The 17,482-nt window shown below is 43.9% G+C and overlaps 1 protein-coding gene across 1 annotated transcript in view; it reads right to left on the bottom strand.

Moving 5' to 3' along the window:
- The window catches only part of LOC132832339 (copine-4), a 321,120-nt gene that overhangs the window by 144,044 nt on the left and 159,594 nt on the right, over window positions 1-17,482 (bottom strand). The gene's annotated exons all lie outside the window — the stretch shown is intronic.

Raw genomic sequence — 17,482 nt, 5'->3', positions numbered from 1 at the left:
CATTTGCCAGCACTTGGCCCATTTTCACTCTGTTACTGACAGCACATATACTGCAGTCTGATAAGCAAATGACACTTCAAGAACAAAGTCACCATCTTTGCAGACTCCAGATTCAGTTCACAAAGATGAGGGAATCATTTAATATCCTCAATTGAGCTGCAGAAGCAGCTATTTGTTTGGAATAGTTTGTCACATTGGAGACGGCAAAGGTTTTAATTTCCCCATTCATTCTCAGGATATTGGGGATATTGCTGACTGGGCCAGCATTCCTACCCATCTCTAACTGACCTGGACAATGTGACGATGAGCCACTTTCTCAAAGTTCTACAGTCCAAGAGTGATAGCCCAAGGGTCCAGGATTTTGACCCAGCAGCACTGAAGGAACGGTGATCTACTTCCTAGTCAGGATGGTGAGTGGCTTGGAGGGGAATTTGCTGGGAGTGGCATTCCCAATGTATTGGCTGTCCTTGTCCTTCTAAATGGGAAAGGTTGCAGGTTTGGAAGGTGCTGGCAAGGGATTAGTGATAGGTTGCTGCAGTGCACCTTGTAGATGGCACACACAGTAACTCAGTGGTGAAGGAAGTGAATGTCGAAGGTGGTGGATGTGCTGCCAATCAAATGGCAAGGAGCCAAGCAAGGAGCTCTCCAATACCATTCTCCTTATTTGATTTAAGATGAGACCATCTCAAAGTAGGTGTGACAGTGGCCCTGAATTTATACCAGAAACAGGCTGAGATACAGGGTGGATCACCGTTGACTCCAAGGGTTTTGAATGCCTTTTATGTTGGGGGATTTGGCCAGTGCTGGCTAGGCCAGTGCCCAGTGCTGGAAGAGATGTCATCTCCTCAAATAAAATTGAGTACCTTGTAAAGCCCGAAGTCAACCACACTGCATTGGGTTCATCGAATTCACTGCCATAGAAGGTGGGGAGGGCCAGGTCATTGAGTATATTTAAGACTGAGATAGATAGGTTCTTGAATGTCAAAAGTTATAGGGAGAATGTGGTTGAGAAATGTATCAATCATGATTGAATGCTCCTTGATGGGTTGAATGGCCTAATTTCTGCTCCTATGTCTTATGGTCTTATGGGTCTGGAGTCACCTGTCAACCAGCCTAAGTGATTTACTCCACTGAAGAACTTCAGTGAAGCAGTTTGTTTTGTTTTTACAACAACCTGATCTTTTTATTTCAGATTTACTTCACTAATCACACTTAAACTCCCCAGTTGCTGTGACAGGATTTGAACACCCACCTCCAGGTGATTAACCAAAGTCTGTGAATTACTAATTCAGCATCATGATCACCATGCTATCACACCAGGTAGGAAGCAGCTGGAACCTCTGGCCATACTTTGAAGTCCAATACCCAAAAAGGGATTGAGGATTGGAGCATAAAAGAAACAAGGCCTAGATATATTGTGAACTCCTGCTTCGCCACTCAAACAAGAATGTTCCCGCCTCAGGCGACAGACTGTGTGGAGTTTGCACATTCTCCCGTGTCTGCGTGGGTTTCCTCCGGGTGCTCCGGTTTCCTCCCACAGTCCAAAGATGTGCAAGTCAGGTGAATTGGCCATGCTAAATTGCCCGTAGTGTTAGGTGAAGGGGTAAATGTAGGGGTATGGGTGGGTTGCCCTTTGGCGGGTCGGTGTGGACTTGTTGGGCCGAAGGGCCTGTTTCCACACTGTAAGTAATCTAATCAAAGTAATTTAATCATATTACAGGAAACTTCAGGCATTGAGAAGGGGACATACACTTGCCTAAGTCAGAGCAAAAGGCTAAGGGTCGGTCTTGAAGAAATCATTTTTTTGATCTCATTTGTTAATCTGGATTCACCATAGTTTACACACAAGGTTCAGACTTGGACATGGTCTTGGGAACGTGGGGTGTAAGTGGACTTGCTGGGCAGTCACCCCCTTACAAGCCTCATGGGATAGGCAGACACCTGTGGTCCACAAAACTAGATAGAGTACCCCTGTGATATGGTTAATTCCAATTATTTCCTATTTTGGGTGATGTTACATCACTATCAAGCCATGGACATCTCTGTTAAAGGCAGGGTTAGGCCATATGATCCCTTGCATCTGCTCTGCTATTGGATCAAATCACAGCTGAACTGATTGTCACATGATCCCATTTTCCCATCGACCTCCAATACTCTTTAACTCCATTGTTAAAGAATCTACCCTAAAAATACACAATGATCCAACCCCTCTCCTCTGGGGAAGGAGGAGAGCTCAACCACAGGAATGAAAATAGTTCTTCTCAACCCTGTCTACAATGGGTGATACACAAGTCTTTTTTTAAAAAAAGTCTCTCCTCGTTCTGATCATTCTCACAAAGGGAAAATCCTCTCAGCATCCCCCCGCCCCCCCCCCCCAGAACTCTATGATTCTGAAATGTTTCAATAAGATCACTTTTCATAGTTAAAAATCACACAACACCAGGTTATAGCCCAACAGGTTTATTTGAGGCACTAGTTTTTGGAACACTGCTGATGAAGGAGCAGTGCTCTGAAAGCTTGTGTTTCCAAATAAGCTTGTTGGACTATAAGCTGGTGTTGTACGATTTTTAACTTCATCCATCCCTGTCCAACACTGGCACCTCCACATCATCCCTTTTCGTGTTATACATTCCAATGTTATACATTCCAATAGCCCAACCCTCCCTACTGGAGACAGCGACTGTGTCCCATCGGTTTAACCATGTAGCTGTCTATGGTGCTGAAACGATCCTTCGGCAGGGAATTTTGAGCCTCAGACTGCAAGTCTTTCAGTCCATTCAGACCGCTCTGCTTTTCAATGGCATCATGTCTAATCTGATAAATCATCAACTCCATTTTCCAGCCTTTATCCCCAAAACCCTTGATCCCCTTGCTGATTAAAAATCTGCCAGTCTCAGTCTTGAATACACTTAATGACCCAGCCTCAACAGCTCTCTGTCGTGAAGCATTCCACAGAATCACTGCGTTCAGGCAGAAGAAATTCCTCCTTATTACTTTCTTAATGAGCAACTCTTTATTCTGAGATTACACCCTCTGGTCCTAGACTCTGTCACAAGGGAGAATATCCTTTCTGCATCTACTCCATTAAGCTCTCTAAGAATCTTGTACATTGCAATAAGATGGTTTCTCAGTCTTCTAAACTCTAGTCACTACAGGTCCAACCTTCTCAAGCTCTCCTCATAAGGCAGGTCCCCCCATACTCAGGATCAGCTGGAGTGAACCTTCTCTGGACCCCCTTCCGTGGCAGACTACCTTTCCTTAAAAGGCCCAAAACTGTTCAGGATTATAATTTGCCATCAGCTGTGCTATCTTAGAACAGATCTCTCTTTCTCCCTCTCTAGCCATGCAGGGGCTAACCTCATATGAATCAGGATGGTGAAGTTATTTTATATATTGTTGTACATTCCCCATGGTACAAACAGCAGCACAGTGAACACTTCAGTGAATAAACCTGAAGGCAACTCCATCATGTGAAAATTGACATTGATGATTCCTCTCCTACAAGGAATGAGGACAATTGACATAAGAGTCACTTAATATCGTAGCTTAAAGCAACAAGAACTATCAGCAAACAACACAGGCTGGTGACAGATACAGTCACAGTTCACTGACAAACAAGGAGGTGGATAGGTTCAGTAATCAGAGCTCTTTGGACTAACAGCAGTGAGTCATGACAAAGGAAGAAACCATTATCTCTGCAGGCTTCTAGGGAAAACCAGGGTCAGTAGAGACCGGAGGATATCTCAAAAATCAGGCACTTGGTTTGAGGCTGTGCTGCTGCTGATCTGAAGAACCCTATGCTCCTGCCCTTTGACAAATTCATTTCAAAACGCAGAGGATACAGTCCACATCACGTGATTCCAAAGTGCTTTGCTAACTAGTTCATCCTTAACATTGGCTGAGCAATTCTGCAGAAATGGATCTCGATGTATACACTGATTACAGCTAGGGTAATGCCACCAAAGGTCAGAAACAGAATGGTTAATAATAAATATAAATCCAGTTGGGAATCCAGGAGAAATTTCTTTACTCAGAGAATGTGAAACTTGCAAACGCAAAGGATATCGGAGGTAAATAGCGGAGATTCACTTAATCAGAAGCTAGATAAAGATGAGAGAAAAAGTAATATAAGGATTTGCTGATAGGCTTAGATGAAGAGGAGGTTTATGTGGACAATAAGATCTTAGCCTGCTTGGCACACCTTCCTCATTCCTGAAGAAGGGCTTATGCCCGAAACGTCAATTCTCCTGCTCCTTTGATGCTGCCTGACCTGCTACACTTTTCCAGCAACACATTTTTAAGCTCTGATCTCCAGCATCTGCAGTCCTCACTTTCTCCTGATAATTGCCAAGTGGCCTGTATCTTTACTGCATGTTCCAAATAATCTCAGATGTGGTGTTATAACTGAGGCTGGAGGAGTAAATCATTATTCTAATTCCAGTTCTCCACAGGTTGCAACATATTATAAACAATTTTCCTCCTACAAATGCCAATCAAATACCAGATCCATAACAAGTTTTAAACAATAAATCTATCAACCAGGTTTTTAATAAATATAATTATGTTTCAGATCAAAATGAAAGTTAATTCCATAAGGATGCAACAGTTGGTTAACATAATGTAGTCAGTGAAACAGCACATGGATTAGGAGTGGCAGTGGGTTATAGGTGATGTAATGGACTGTGAAGAAGGTTATCTCAGAGTACAATGGGACCTTGATCAGATGGGCCAAGAAGTGGAAGATGGAGATTAATTTAGATGATTGTAAAGTGTTGTAATTTGGCAAGGCAACCCAGGGCAGGACTTATACTCTTAATGATAGGGGCTGGGGAGTGTTGCTGAACAAAGAGACCTAGGGTACAAGTACAGTTTTTTGAAAGTGAATTTGCAGGTAGACTGGTGGTGAAGAAGGCATTTGGCACACTTACCTTTATTGGTAAGAACACTTGGTACAGGAGCCGGGATGTCGTGTTGCGAATGTTCTATAGAAGGATGTTGTGAAACTTGAGAGGATACAGAAAATATTTACCAGGTTGTTGCCAGCAATGGAGGGTACGACTTATAAAAATGGGCTGGATGGACTAGGACTTTTTTCACTAGAGTGTAGGAGGTTAATGGGTGACCTGGGGACTTGTCCACCTTAATGCTTTTTAGAATACCCAACACTTCCTCCCTGCTTATGCCAACTTGACCTAGAGTAATCAAACATCTATCCCTAACCTCAACATCTGTCAGGTCCCTCTCCTTGGTGAATACCAATACAAAGTACAGAGGAACCTCAATTATTCGAATGTGATGGGCAGACACTATTTTGTTTGGATAATTGATTATTTAGTTAATTGATTCAATGCCTCTCCTCTGGGGCTCAGAGTTTTCTGAAGTTTCTTTTCTCCTTGCTCTGCCTGCCTTGCTCCCTCTCTCTGTCTCAGGGTTTGTTTCTGAGCAGATACACATTTGTGGGTAATGGACCTGCAGCATTGCTGAAGCCTCCTCCATCCCCCCATCAGTTCAATGGGATTGACAAGGACAGCACTTGCTAAGTCTGCTCCCCATTCAGGAAACTAGGCAGCAGCACACAGTGTGCAAGACCCTGCACCGCGCCCCTCCCCCCTCACCCGCACCCACCATCCGCCCCCGTCCACCCCCAAAATCCTGTCCAACTCTCCCCCCCAACCCTGCCCCCATCAGAAAAACCTACAGAACTGTGATCACTATTCACAAAGTAATCCCCTACTGAAAACTCAGCCACCTGGCAGGGCTCATTCCCCAACACCAGGTCCAGTATGGTCCCCTCCTGAGTTGGACTATTGACATACTGCTTTAGAAAACCCTCCTGGAGGCTCCTTACAAACTCTGCTCCAGCTAGACCTCTAACACTAAGTGAATCCCAGTCAAGATTTGGAGATGCCGTTGTTGGACTGGGGTGTACAAAGTTAAAAATCACACAACACCAGATTATAGTCCAACAGGTTTAATAGGAAGCACTAGCTTTCGGAGCGTTGCTCCTTCATCTGGTGGTAGTGGAGGGCTCATTCATAACACAGAATTTATAGCAAAATTTTGTTATAAATTCTGTGTGTTAGGAATGAGCCCTCCACTACCACCTAATGAAGGAGCGATGCTCCGAAAGCTAGTGCTTCCAATTAAGCCTGTTGGACTATAACCTGATATTGTGTGATTTTTAACTTTGTACACCCCAGTCAATGTTGGGAAAATTAAAATCTCCCATCACCACTACCCTGTTGCTTCTACATCTTTCCATAATCTATTTACATATTTGTACCATTATCTCAGACTCACTGGGAGGTCTGTAATACAGCCCTAACATTGTTACCCGCACTCCTCCTATTCCTGAGCTCTGCCCATATTGCCTCACTGCTCGAGTCCTCCATCGTGCCCTCCTCCAGCACAGCTGTGATAGCCTACTTGACCTGTAATACAACTCCTCCACCCCTTTTACCTCCCTCTCTATCCCACCTGAAACATCGATATCCTGGGATTTTTAGTTGTCAATCATACCCTTCCCTCAACCAAGTCTCAGTAATAGCAATGACATCTTACTCCCAGGTACTAATTCAAACCCTAAGTTCATATGCCTTACCTACTGCGCTTCTCACATTAAAATAAATGCATCTCAGGAAGGAAATTTCTCTCCTTACCTGGGTCTGCATGTGACTCCAGACCCACAGCAATGTAACTAAATCTTAGTTGCCCCACTGGGTTATTAGGGATGGGCAATAAATCTGACAGCAACTTATGTTCACATCCAATGAAAGAATTTTTAAAAACCATGATTTCCCTTTTGTACATTTATCATGGGATACCACCTATGATTTCTGACATAACATTGCAGTTTGATTTTGTCGTAAGTTACATACTGTCAAAAATACATTCTGTAGTGTCAAATCATCCTGGACCATAATAGCTACAGAGTGCCCAGTCGGGTTTTTAAGTGAGATGTTTTTGATGTCAGTGGATCGAATTCCTATGCCTGTACAAAACTGGTGGATAATTTAAAATCAAACATTCAAAACTATTTATCAAACCTTGGAACTGCGCTATCATAATAATGAAAATAATCTTTCTGACACAAAAGCCATAATTCTTAAGGTTCAGTTACCTAAAATAACATACAACCGCATGTTGAAATATCACTTTCATTAATATTTCACCACCTTAGATCCATCTGCCCTCCTAGTTTTCCAATTAATGTCTCACAGCAACACATATAAAAACTCCTCTCCTTTCAACTGAAAGGAAAAAGCTATTACTGGTTTGAGTAAGGTTACGCTCCCCCATTAATATAAGCACACATCAAAAACCACCAGCCCTGCAGGGCCTAACATGGGAGTTCATTCATCCAAACTGCAGCGAGAGCACAGTTCAGCCACAGCCCTCCTTTACAGAGGAAGATAAAGCATTAAAACAGTGACTCAGCGCAGAACACCTCACCACAAGGAGTAGCTGAGGCAAACAGCATTGATGCATTTTTAGGGGAAATTTGGAGCATCACTTTACCTGGCCCATGGAGGAGAAAGGAGGACAACTTCCAGCCTTGTGGAGTTGGGTTAAGGCCCCAACAAGGGAATGCAGCCAATTTGTTGCCGGGATGTGGCCATTTTAGGCCATAATTAATTTGAAATGAACTGGCTTTGGTGGGGGGTGGGGGGGTCTACCTGAGTCTTCCAGACGACAAAGACCTTCAACTGAGACTGAATATCACAATGTGGCTGGAGTGGTCTCTCAGCAGCTGACCGGAGGTGAAGTCATAGAGTCATATAACACGGAAACAGACCCTTCACTCCAACCAGTCCGTGTTGACCATAATCCCAAACTAAACCAGTCCCACCTACCTGCACTTGGCCTTTATCCCTCCAAATATTTCTTATTCATGAACTTATCCAAATATTTTTTAAAGATTGTAACTGTACCCGCATCCACCACTTCCCCGGAAGTTCATTCCACATACAAACCACTCTGTGTAAAAGAGTTGTCCTTCATATCTTCTTTAAACCTTTCTCCTCTCACCTTAAAAATATGCCCCTTAGTTTTAAAATCCCCCACCCTAGGGGAAAGACACCTGCCACTCGCCATATCTATATTCCTCCTGATTTTATAAACCTGTGTGAGGTCACCCCTCAACCTCCTACACTCCAGTGAAAAAGGTCCCAGCCTATCCAACTTCTCTTTATAACTCAAACTCTCCAATCCCAGCAACATCCTGATAAATCTTTTCTGAACCCTCAGTGAGTCCTCCTCCAGGTCTCCCTCTCCTCACCCTCCCACATGCCAAGAGCTGTTAGCTATGGTCACACTCTGCATTTTTAACAAATTCTCTTGAGATTTACCTTATGTTTCCGAGCTCAAGAGTGCAGAATGCCCACCCACTGCTCTTGAGGAGCTAGGGCTCCAGATGTCCCTTCCCCCACCCCAGAGAGACTGTGCACGAGGGACAGTCTCAGAGACTGTCGGGGTTGGAATATAGATAGAGTCCTGGAACCTAGCATCTCTTGTACAGTAGTCGAAGAATGTGATGCTGGAAAAGCACAGTCGGTCAGGCAGCATCTGAGGAGCAGGAGAGTCGATGGTTCGAGCATAAGCTCTTCATCAGAAAGAGCTTCCTACTGTCCCCTCAACCATGACCTCATCTTCCATCACCAAACCATCATCTCCCAGACCATCCATAACCTCATCACCTCAGGGAATCTCCCACCAACAGCCTTTGATCTCCAGCATCTACAGTCCTCACTATTTCTTGTACAGTAGCAAGATTCTGCTCTGGATAAGCCTGTGAGAGAGACAGAGAGGAATGGAAGGATCTGTTGATGGGAATGAGATCAAACACTTCTCCCAAGAGCTAGTTGGGCCGAACAGCCTGTTTCACGTTTGTAAACAAATTTTTGTAAAAACTATACAAAATTTTGGATTGGAAAAGGTATTCTTGACTTTAAAACCCTAGCATTTAAATCATATTTTGTAAAATAAAACTGCAGCCACATGTGAAAGCAAGTTTGAATACATCCCAAAAGCAAGACAAAACTCTTCCCAAGTTTGATGCAACAAACTTTTGAGTCTAATTTAACTGATTATTATTCCCCTTCAGCTTCTCTTCCTGTGCCATCAGTAAAATGAATGGTAGTTGAGAAGCAGGAGAAAATTTGTTATAATGAATAAACATGACGGGAGAGAAGCAAGTGGCAGATTCCTTCAATTATTTTTTTGGTTCACAAATGTGTGGGGGGCAGGACATTCCATTTTCAGTGTGTGTTAACACTGACATTCTGAGAACTTCTGTGCGACACATCCCACAGAGTGCCATTTCAATCTGGCACTGCCATGATATCTGTGTGCCAAGGTAAAGTGGTCTTGTAAGGTCCAATAATGTTAAAGGGGCTATTTTCTTCAGAATAGAAGCAATTAGATGAACCAGCAGAGACAGAAGCCTAGGAACTACTGAGGAATCGAGGTCTGAGTTCTGTCAGTGAATTTAATTTATGACTTATTCTTCATTTTCCAACAGAACACCAATTTTCCTAGTGCCTCTAACACAGTAAGTGTTACATGATGCTTCTCAGGAGTGCTGAGTCACCCAAGGAGATATTAGGGCCCAGGTTACCAAAGGCTTTGGTCAAAGCAATGAATGTCATAGAGTGCCCTGTTTGATGTGCTGACATATCACATCAAATGGTCCCCGCATATAAGCTAAGATACACTGTGGAGTTTTGACTAAATTCCCGCGACAGCATCTTCCAAATCCACCACCATTTCAGTCTAGAAAGACAAGAGCAGCAGATACATGCGAACACTACCCCTTCCAAGCCACTCAGCACCCTGACGCGGAAGTATATCACCATTCTTTCACTGTTGCTGGGTCAACATCCTGAAGATTTCCTCCCTAAGGGGATTGTCGGTCAACCTACAGCAGGTGGGCTCCAGTGATGGAAGAAGATAATCAGAGGGTTAGATAGGGTGGACAGGGAGAGCCTTTTTTCAAGTATGGTGATGGCGAGCACAAGGTGGCATAGCTTTAAATTGAGGGGTGATAGATATAGGACAGATGTCAGAGGTAGTTTCTTTACTCAGCGAGTAGTAAGTGTATGGAATGCTTTGCCTGCAATGGTAGTAGATTCGCCAACTTTAAGTACATTTAAGTTGTCATTGGACAAGCATATGGACGTACATGGAATAGTGTAGGTTAGATAGGCTTCAGATTGGTCAGTGCAACATCGAGGGCCGAAGGGCCTGTACTGCTCTATGTAATGATCTATGTTAAGGCAGCTCACCCCCACCTCTGGGGCAATTAGGGACAAGCAGTAAATGCTGGGAGTCAGCATCATAAAAATGAATAAACTAAAACAAACATTTTTAAGAATAAAATAAATTTATGGCATAGAAGGTAACACATTAGCACGGGTAAAGGACTGGTTAGCCTCTCTGCAATTAGCAATGGGCAATAAATGCTTTTAGGAGGGTTAGTACAGTCCTGATGGGCCAGATGGCCTCTGTAGGGATTCTACGATATCGTTCACAGCATGATGGGGAAAGGGGCAGTTACAGCTGTTTATGAGAGGGTTTTCAAGGCACAGTTATGCTGTTGACAGGAGATGATGGTTGAAAGCTTGGTTCACATCGAAGCTTTAATGTGTGTAGTTTACTGGAACCTGTTCAAGCCATGAATACATCAGTCAGAGAAACCCTTTCTGTCATTTTGCTGACAGCGAGAAAGCTCAACTCAATCTGCATCACTGACACCTGCGCCAATGTGTAATGCTGTGTGGTTTCAAACATTGGTAGTAATTTTAGAACTAATGCAATAAGGTGCAATCAAAATTTTGAGGAAAGGCATTCTTAATAATCCTATTCTTTTTGAGGTAGGTGACAGTGGTGGACAGTGATAATAACACAGGACCAGTAATCCAGAAACTCAGGTTCATATTCTGGGGGATAGCAGTTCAAACCCCAGAGCTGGCCAAGTGGCAGTCATGTAACCATTGTCAATTGTCAGGAAAATCCATCAGGTTTGCAAATGGCATTTAGGGAAGGAAATCTGCCATTCTTATCTGGTCTGGCCTACATGTGACTCCAGATCCACAGCAATGTGGTTAACTCTGGGGCAGCACAGTGGTTAGCACAACTGCTGCACAGCACCAGGGATCCAGGTTCAATTACACCCTTGGGTGACTGTCTGCGTGAAATTTGTACATTCTTCCTGTGTCAGTATAGGCTTTCTCCAGGGGCTCTAGTTTCCTCTCACAGCTCAAAGGTGTGCAGGTTAGGGTGGATTGGCCATGCTAAATTGTCTCTCGTGTCCAGAGATGTGTAGACGAGGTGAATTAGCCATGGGAAACGCAGGGTTGTGAGTGGGTTGGGTCTGGGTGTGACTCTCTTCAGAGGGTCAGAGTGGACTTGATGGATCAAATGGCCTGTTTCCACACTGTAGGGATTCTATAATTCTTAACTGCCGTCTGGGAAATTAGAGATGGACAATACATGCTGGACAAGCCAGAGATACCTGTGAATTATGTTTTTAAAGGAGGCACATTTGCATCATGCATTCATTACCACAGGAAGGAGTTGATGCCAAAATATTGAATATATTCAAGAGGTGGCAAGATGCGGCACTTTGAGCGAATGGGATCAAAGGTTATGGGGAGAAAGCAGGATTAGGCTAGTGAGTTGGACGATCAACCATGATGCTGTTGAATGGCAGAGCAGGGCTGAATGGCCTCCACCTGGTCCTATCTTCTTTGTTTCTGTGTTTTGGTGTATGTTTTTATAATGGTTGATGATGGATGATGGTTCAGTCACAAGCCTGGAACTGCCTATCTAAATGCATCTTCACTACTTGAGCTTCCAGAAGGCAGCTCATCACCAACTTGCCAAGAGTAATTAAGGATGGGCGATGAGTGCTGGACTACCTAGTGACACCCACAGCCTAAGATTGGAACTTGTGATTGAATAAACACAAAACAAAGTTTCATTCATGAGGAATAATATATTTTTGTTTTATGAAGAGTTGCAAAATCACCTGAGATTATGATCATGTTGATGGTCTCAGCAATGAGGTCCCATTGAGAGGTCCCAAGAACAAACAGAAAGGAACAATCCATTGCAAGGGAGTCGCTGAATATCACAATCCAGCAGAATTTCTCTATTAATGACATGGTTGGTGGATTTACTTTCCAATGAGTTTAGTTTGTCCTATCAGATTTAATTAGTGAACGCATTTACAAGAAGTGTTGAGCATTGCTGGTCCATTAAATATGGTGCTAGTACAATGCAGAAAGACACCCTGGGTTTGACGTAAGACTGCAATCTTGCTCAGAGAGAATGGAAAGATGGTTGACTAGGGACGTGGAAATGTTGCACTGCCATTGCAGGTCACGATTCGCATTAAACCGTGTGGGTGGGATAAAGCAGAGGGAGCTTTACTCTGCATTTACCCTGTGATTACTAGGCACAAGCGCTCTACCTTCCACTTTCATCAATCTGCCTTTACACCTTGTTTCTGAGGGAGTGGTCATGCACTTCCATTGTGTTGATCCTCACTCATGGGAAAGGTACTATATTCATCCTCCTATAGAATCCCTACAGCATGGTAACAGGTCATTCGGCCCAACAAGACCACTCCAAACAGCATCCCACCAGCTCCATCCCCCGAGCCTATAACCCTGTATTTCCCCCTGGCTAATCAGCTCACCTAGACATCCCTGAGTCAACTTACTTTGCATATCTTTGGATATTAGGGAGAAACCGGAGCACTCAGAGGATACCCATGCAGACATGGGGAGAACATGCAAACTCCACACAGACAGTGCCTCAAGGGTGGAATCGAACCCGGATCCCTGGAACGGTGAGGTAGCAGTGCTAACCACTGAACCACCGTGCCACCCATACTGTAATGATTAACCATTGCCTTCTGCAGGATGGCCAAACAGAAAACTCTCTCGCTGTTACTGCCTCAAGTGCACAGGAAGGAGTTCCAGGCTGATGACCACCCTGTTTGGCCACATTACAAACACACACCTTTAACAAGTCCTGGCATTGGAGTCAAGCCTAGAGATCTGGACCACTGCAGAACAACGACAGAACACTGAAGATGTCCAATTTCAAAACTGGTAACATAGGTGTGAGGATGAGAAACAGCTGAAATATCATCAGGAGACACTGGTATCTAACACAGACGACAGATGGAAAAGCAGGAAGGGGAATATTAATCATTGATCACTGCCTTACTTAAAAGACTGTAGTTTGCATTTATAAGCAGTTCCTGAGAAGACAATTCCGCTCAATCTCAGGCCACATCCACCTGAGTTTCTGAATTAGTTAGAATACAGCAGATATCTCATCTCTGTGGTGTGTTCAGCCACATTTTGCCTGTCCCTCCATTAGATCAATATTGTACAATCTGCTCACACAGAAAATACAGCTCAGTGATGGCATTTTAGATTTAAAGGTGACCGGCTCAATGTTAAGATTAGATTACTTACAGTGTGGAAACAGGCCCTTCGGCCCAACAAGTCTACACTGACCTTCCAAAGCGAAACCCACCCATACCCCTTTTATCTAACACTACGGGCAATTTAGCATGGCCAATTCACCTGACCTGCACATCTTTGGACTGTGGGAGGAAACCGGAGCGCCCGGAGGAAACCCACGCAGACACGGGGAGAACATGCAAACTCCACACAGACAGTCGCCGGAATCAGGAATTGAACCCGGGTCTCTGGCGCTGTGAGGCAGCAGTGCTAACCACTGTGCCACCGTGCTGCCCAGGGAGCATAACAGTGAAAAAAGGACTGCCTGGCCCCAATGGAAAAGTAGACGCATGTGGTTGCTGTAGTGTAAGGGTCTGAAAGGGTTAATGCCTGGGTCAGGGTGAATAGCCATCCCACTGTGATGATGTAGGAGATCACGTGAGAGAGACACCACCTCATGTCATGTCTTTGTAAAGTTGGTTCCCTGAGCAATAAATTGGTTATTGTTCCAAACACTACCCTGATCCTTTTCCCAAAGTGACCCCCATTTCAAAGCCCAAAATTTGCCAGTGACCTGTCAGTGAGGATAGTGACCAGGGAGAAGATGTGTGACAGCAAGGTGAGGCGGTGCAGATTAATATCAGCTGACGTTTTTGAGGCCTTTATGATTCTGTTCTGAAGAAAAGTCATTACGGATGTCAAACATTAACTCTATCTCTCTTTGTGAAGCTGCCAGACCTGCTGAGTTTCTCCAGCATTCTCTGTGTCTGAGCACAGTCATGTGCTGGACTTCCCTTGAAATTTCTCTTGTGGGGCAAATGCAATGATCTGGTGTGGAGAGCGTGGATCCTGTTGAGGGTGGATGCCTAGTTAAGGAAGGTCAAACCACTGTCAGCTCACTCACCAGCTCTCTGCACGTGACAGAGAGGTCATCTCAGAGTTGTGACATTTGTCCTTCCTGACATTTCTCAAAGCATTCACAGGGATGGACAGTAAATGCTGACCCAGCCAGCGACACCCCCATCCCAGAGTGAGTTATAGCATGAAAGATTTGTGCCTTTTGATTCAATCAGGTCTGATGATCTTCATGATTTACCACTTCTGGATTGACAGGAATATGGTCAAAATCTTTCGGAGCCTTTACCCTGCAGCACAAACCAAGTTTTGGCTGGGATTGGGAGTCAATGGCAAGTATTGATTTCTGTGCACTGCTGAGAACCCACACTGAGCTGTTGAGGACCGTCTCCAAGAGTTAGGTATGGCCCTTGGTGGGGTACAATATTCTGCTGAAGAGGATGCAACAGCAAAGCTGTGGGCTCCAAGAGTAGATTCTCAGTGGGTGTTTGCTTATTTCAGATAAATACCTCATTGACCTTTCTGTGACTTTTTTTTCTTGGTCATGAGCCTGGGTCATACCCTTCAGAATCCTGAGTGCAATATTCACTGAGCAATGTTGCAACTATTTAGAATCCAACGTCCTTTCAGTTTAAATCTCCCCGTGTCTGCGTGGGTTTCCTCCGGGTGCTCCGGTTTCCTCCCACAGTCCAAAGATGTGTGGGTCAGGTGAATTGGCCATGCTAAATTGCCCGTAGTGTTAGATAAGGGGTAAATGTAGGGGTATGGGTGGGTTGCACTTTGGCGGGTCGGTGTGGATTTGTTGGGCCAAAGAGCTGTTTCCTCACTGAAAGTAATCTAATCTAATCTAATCTAATCTAATCTTAAATGGATATTGAAGATCCCTCAGAACTTGACGGAGCTCACAGTAGTTCCACCCAGGATCATGGCCAATGTCTATCCCTCAGCCAACGTCACAGAAACAGTTGAATTAATTGTTTATCAAATTGCTGTTTGCAAGGCCCTGCTTTGAGTTAAATTACCTTGCTTGTGTTTCCCTGCATTACATTAGTGACTACACTTTGAAAGTAGTTCTTCAGCTGTGAAATATTTTGTGGTATTCTGAGACTGTGAATGGCACAGTATCAAAGCTCACTGATCCTCTCTTTTCAATAGAACTCTGACCAGCTAAGAACTAGAAAGAGAAGTTCTTCAGACAGGGAGAATGGCTTCCAAGTGAAAAGAGGGTTTTTTTCTTTAGTTCTGCTGTAGCTTTGAATGGGCAAATTTACATGGGCACTTCTGAAAATGCCTCAGAGATGCACCAACATGTTGGCAGAAGTGGGTACTGAAGATGCTGGAGATTAGAGTCAAGGTTAGAATGGTGCTGGAAAAGCACAGCAGATCGGGCAGCATCGGAGGAGCAGGAAAAATCGAAGTTTCAGGGAAAAGCCCTTCCATCAGGAATGGGTCTGATGAAAGGCTTTTGCCCGAAACATTGATTTTTTTCCTGTTCCTCCGATGCTGCCCAACCTGTCATGCAGCAACATGTACCAACAATACAAAGTAACATTGTGATCAAAGGTATGTAGCTAATAATTCACATAATTTTTGGAGTTTGGATTTCAAAGTAGTTGCACATGGGTGTTGATTATGTTTGTGAATGGATTTCTTTTTTAAAACAGAGCAAGGTGGCAGAGTCTTTCCAGAACAATGACTTAATCCAGAACGTGTCAGAGAGTGGGTAAGGGCAAACCCTTGTGGGATGATGTTTATGCTGTAGTGCTTACAACACATTGTGTAAGCTTGAAATGTCAATATTTTGTCTTCAGTTTAGACGAACAAAGGTTTGAGCAAGTTTCTTTAAATTCAGTTCAGAAGACACCAGTTTCGTACAGTTAGTTCAATATTAAAAATAACTGATATAGGCGTGTAATTTCTCTCAACTTCAGTCATTGTATGGATTGAGTTGAGAAGCACTTATCTCTCCAACCTGGAGGCTCCCTGTCTCCATTCCTGATGAAGGGCTTTTGCCCAAAATGCCGACGTTCCTGCTCCTCAGATGCTGCCTGACCTGCTGTGCTTTTCCAGCACCACTCTAATCTAAACTCTGAGTTGAGAAGCAGGATGAACTTTGTTTTGTTGGGATTTTAAAGATAATTCTAACTGTTCTTTTGTTCCGATGAAGCTTTGACCTTGAATGAGTGAATTTGTGTGGGCACTTATGAAAAAGCCTTGGAACGGTCCCAACATGTACCAACATTACAAATAAACATTTGTGCGTGGAACTTATGTTCTGTTTGTAAAGAAAATCTTGCAGACTTGTGTGAATATTTCTTAGTGATGAAGCAGCATGTTAACTAACTAAACCAAACATTATCTATCAAGTCAAGTTTCATTCTGGAATCTGACTTGATCTGGGATCAAAACAACATTCAAATGCAACTTGAATGGTCTTTGGCTTCATAAGGAGCACTGAGATGGAAAACTCCATGTGGGCTGTGGAACTGACCCTCTCCTGTACTTTCCCAGACTGACATAAAGAGTGGTGCAGCCATTGACACAGCCGCAGAACCTGGACACCATCCAGGGGACACCCTCCTTTTTGCCGGGTAACATCAATCAATGTCTGTTCCTCTTCACAGTGGCTGCAATATCCAACAGGATACTCGGAAACAGCTGGTCTTGGATACTTTGAAACACTTCCCTGTCGTCTCACCAGCCCCACAAAAGACAGCAAGAATAGCGATACCATAATAACACCATGACTTCTAAATTACACACTATCCTTCATTTCACTGGGTCAAAATCCCAACGTAGCATCACTGTCCACCATCAACAGAATGGTTCAGGCAAAACCCACGACACCCATTGACATCAGGTTGAGTAATAAGGACAGTCCTCCCACTTGACCTAATCTTGGGAAATAAGGCAGGGCAGGTGACTGAGGTGTCAGTGGGGGAGCACTTTGGGTCCAGCGACCATAATTCTATCCATTTTAAAATAGTGATGGAAAAGGATAGACCAGATCTAAAAGTTGACGTTCTAAATTGGAGAAAGGCCAATTTTGACGCTATTAGACTAGAACTTTCGAAAGCTGATTGGACGCAGATGTTCACAGTTAAAGGGAAGGCTGGAAAATGGGAAGCCTTCAGAAATGAGATAACAAG

The sequence above is a fragment of the Hemiscyllium ocellatum genome, chromosome 34 (genome assembly GCF_020745735.1).
Source record: "Hemiscyllium ocellatum isolate sHemOce1 chromosome 34, sHemOce1.pat.X.cur, whole genome shotgun sequence".
In the NCBI taxonomy this organism is placed as follows: Eukaryota; Metazoa; Chordata; class Chondrichthyes; order Orectolobiformes; family Hemiscylliidae; genus Hemiscyllium; species Hemiscyllium ocellatum.
The sequence above is the reverse complement of the archived record's forward strand: the minus strand, read 5'-3'. Positions and strand labels throughout refer to the sequence as shown.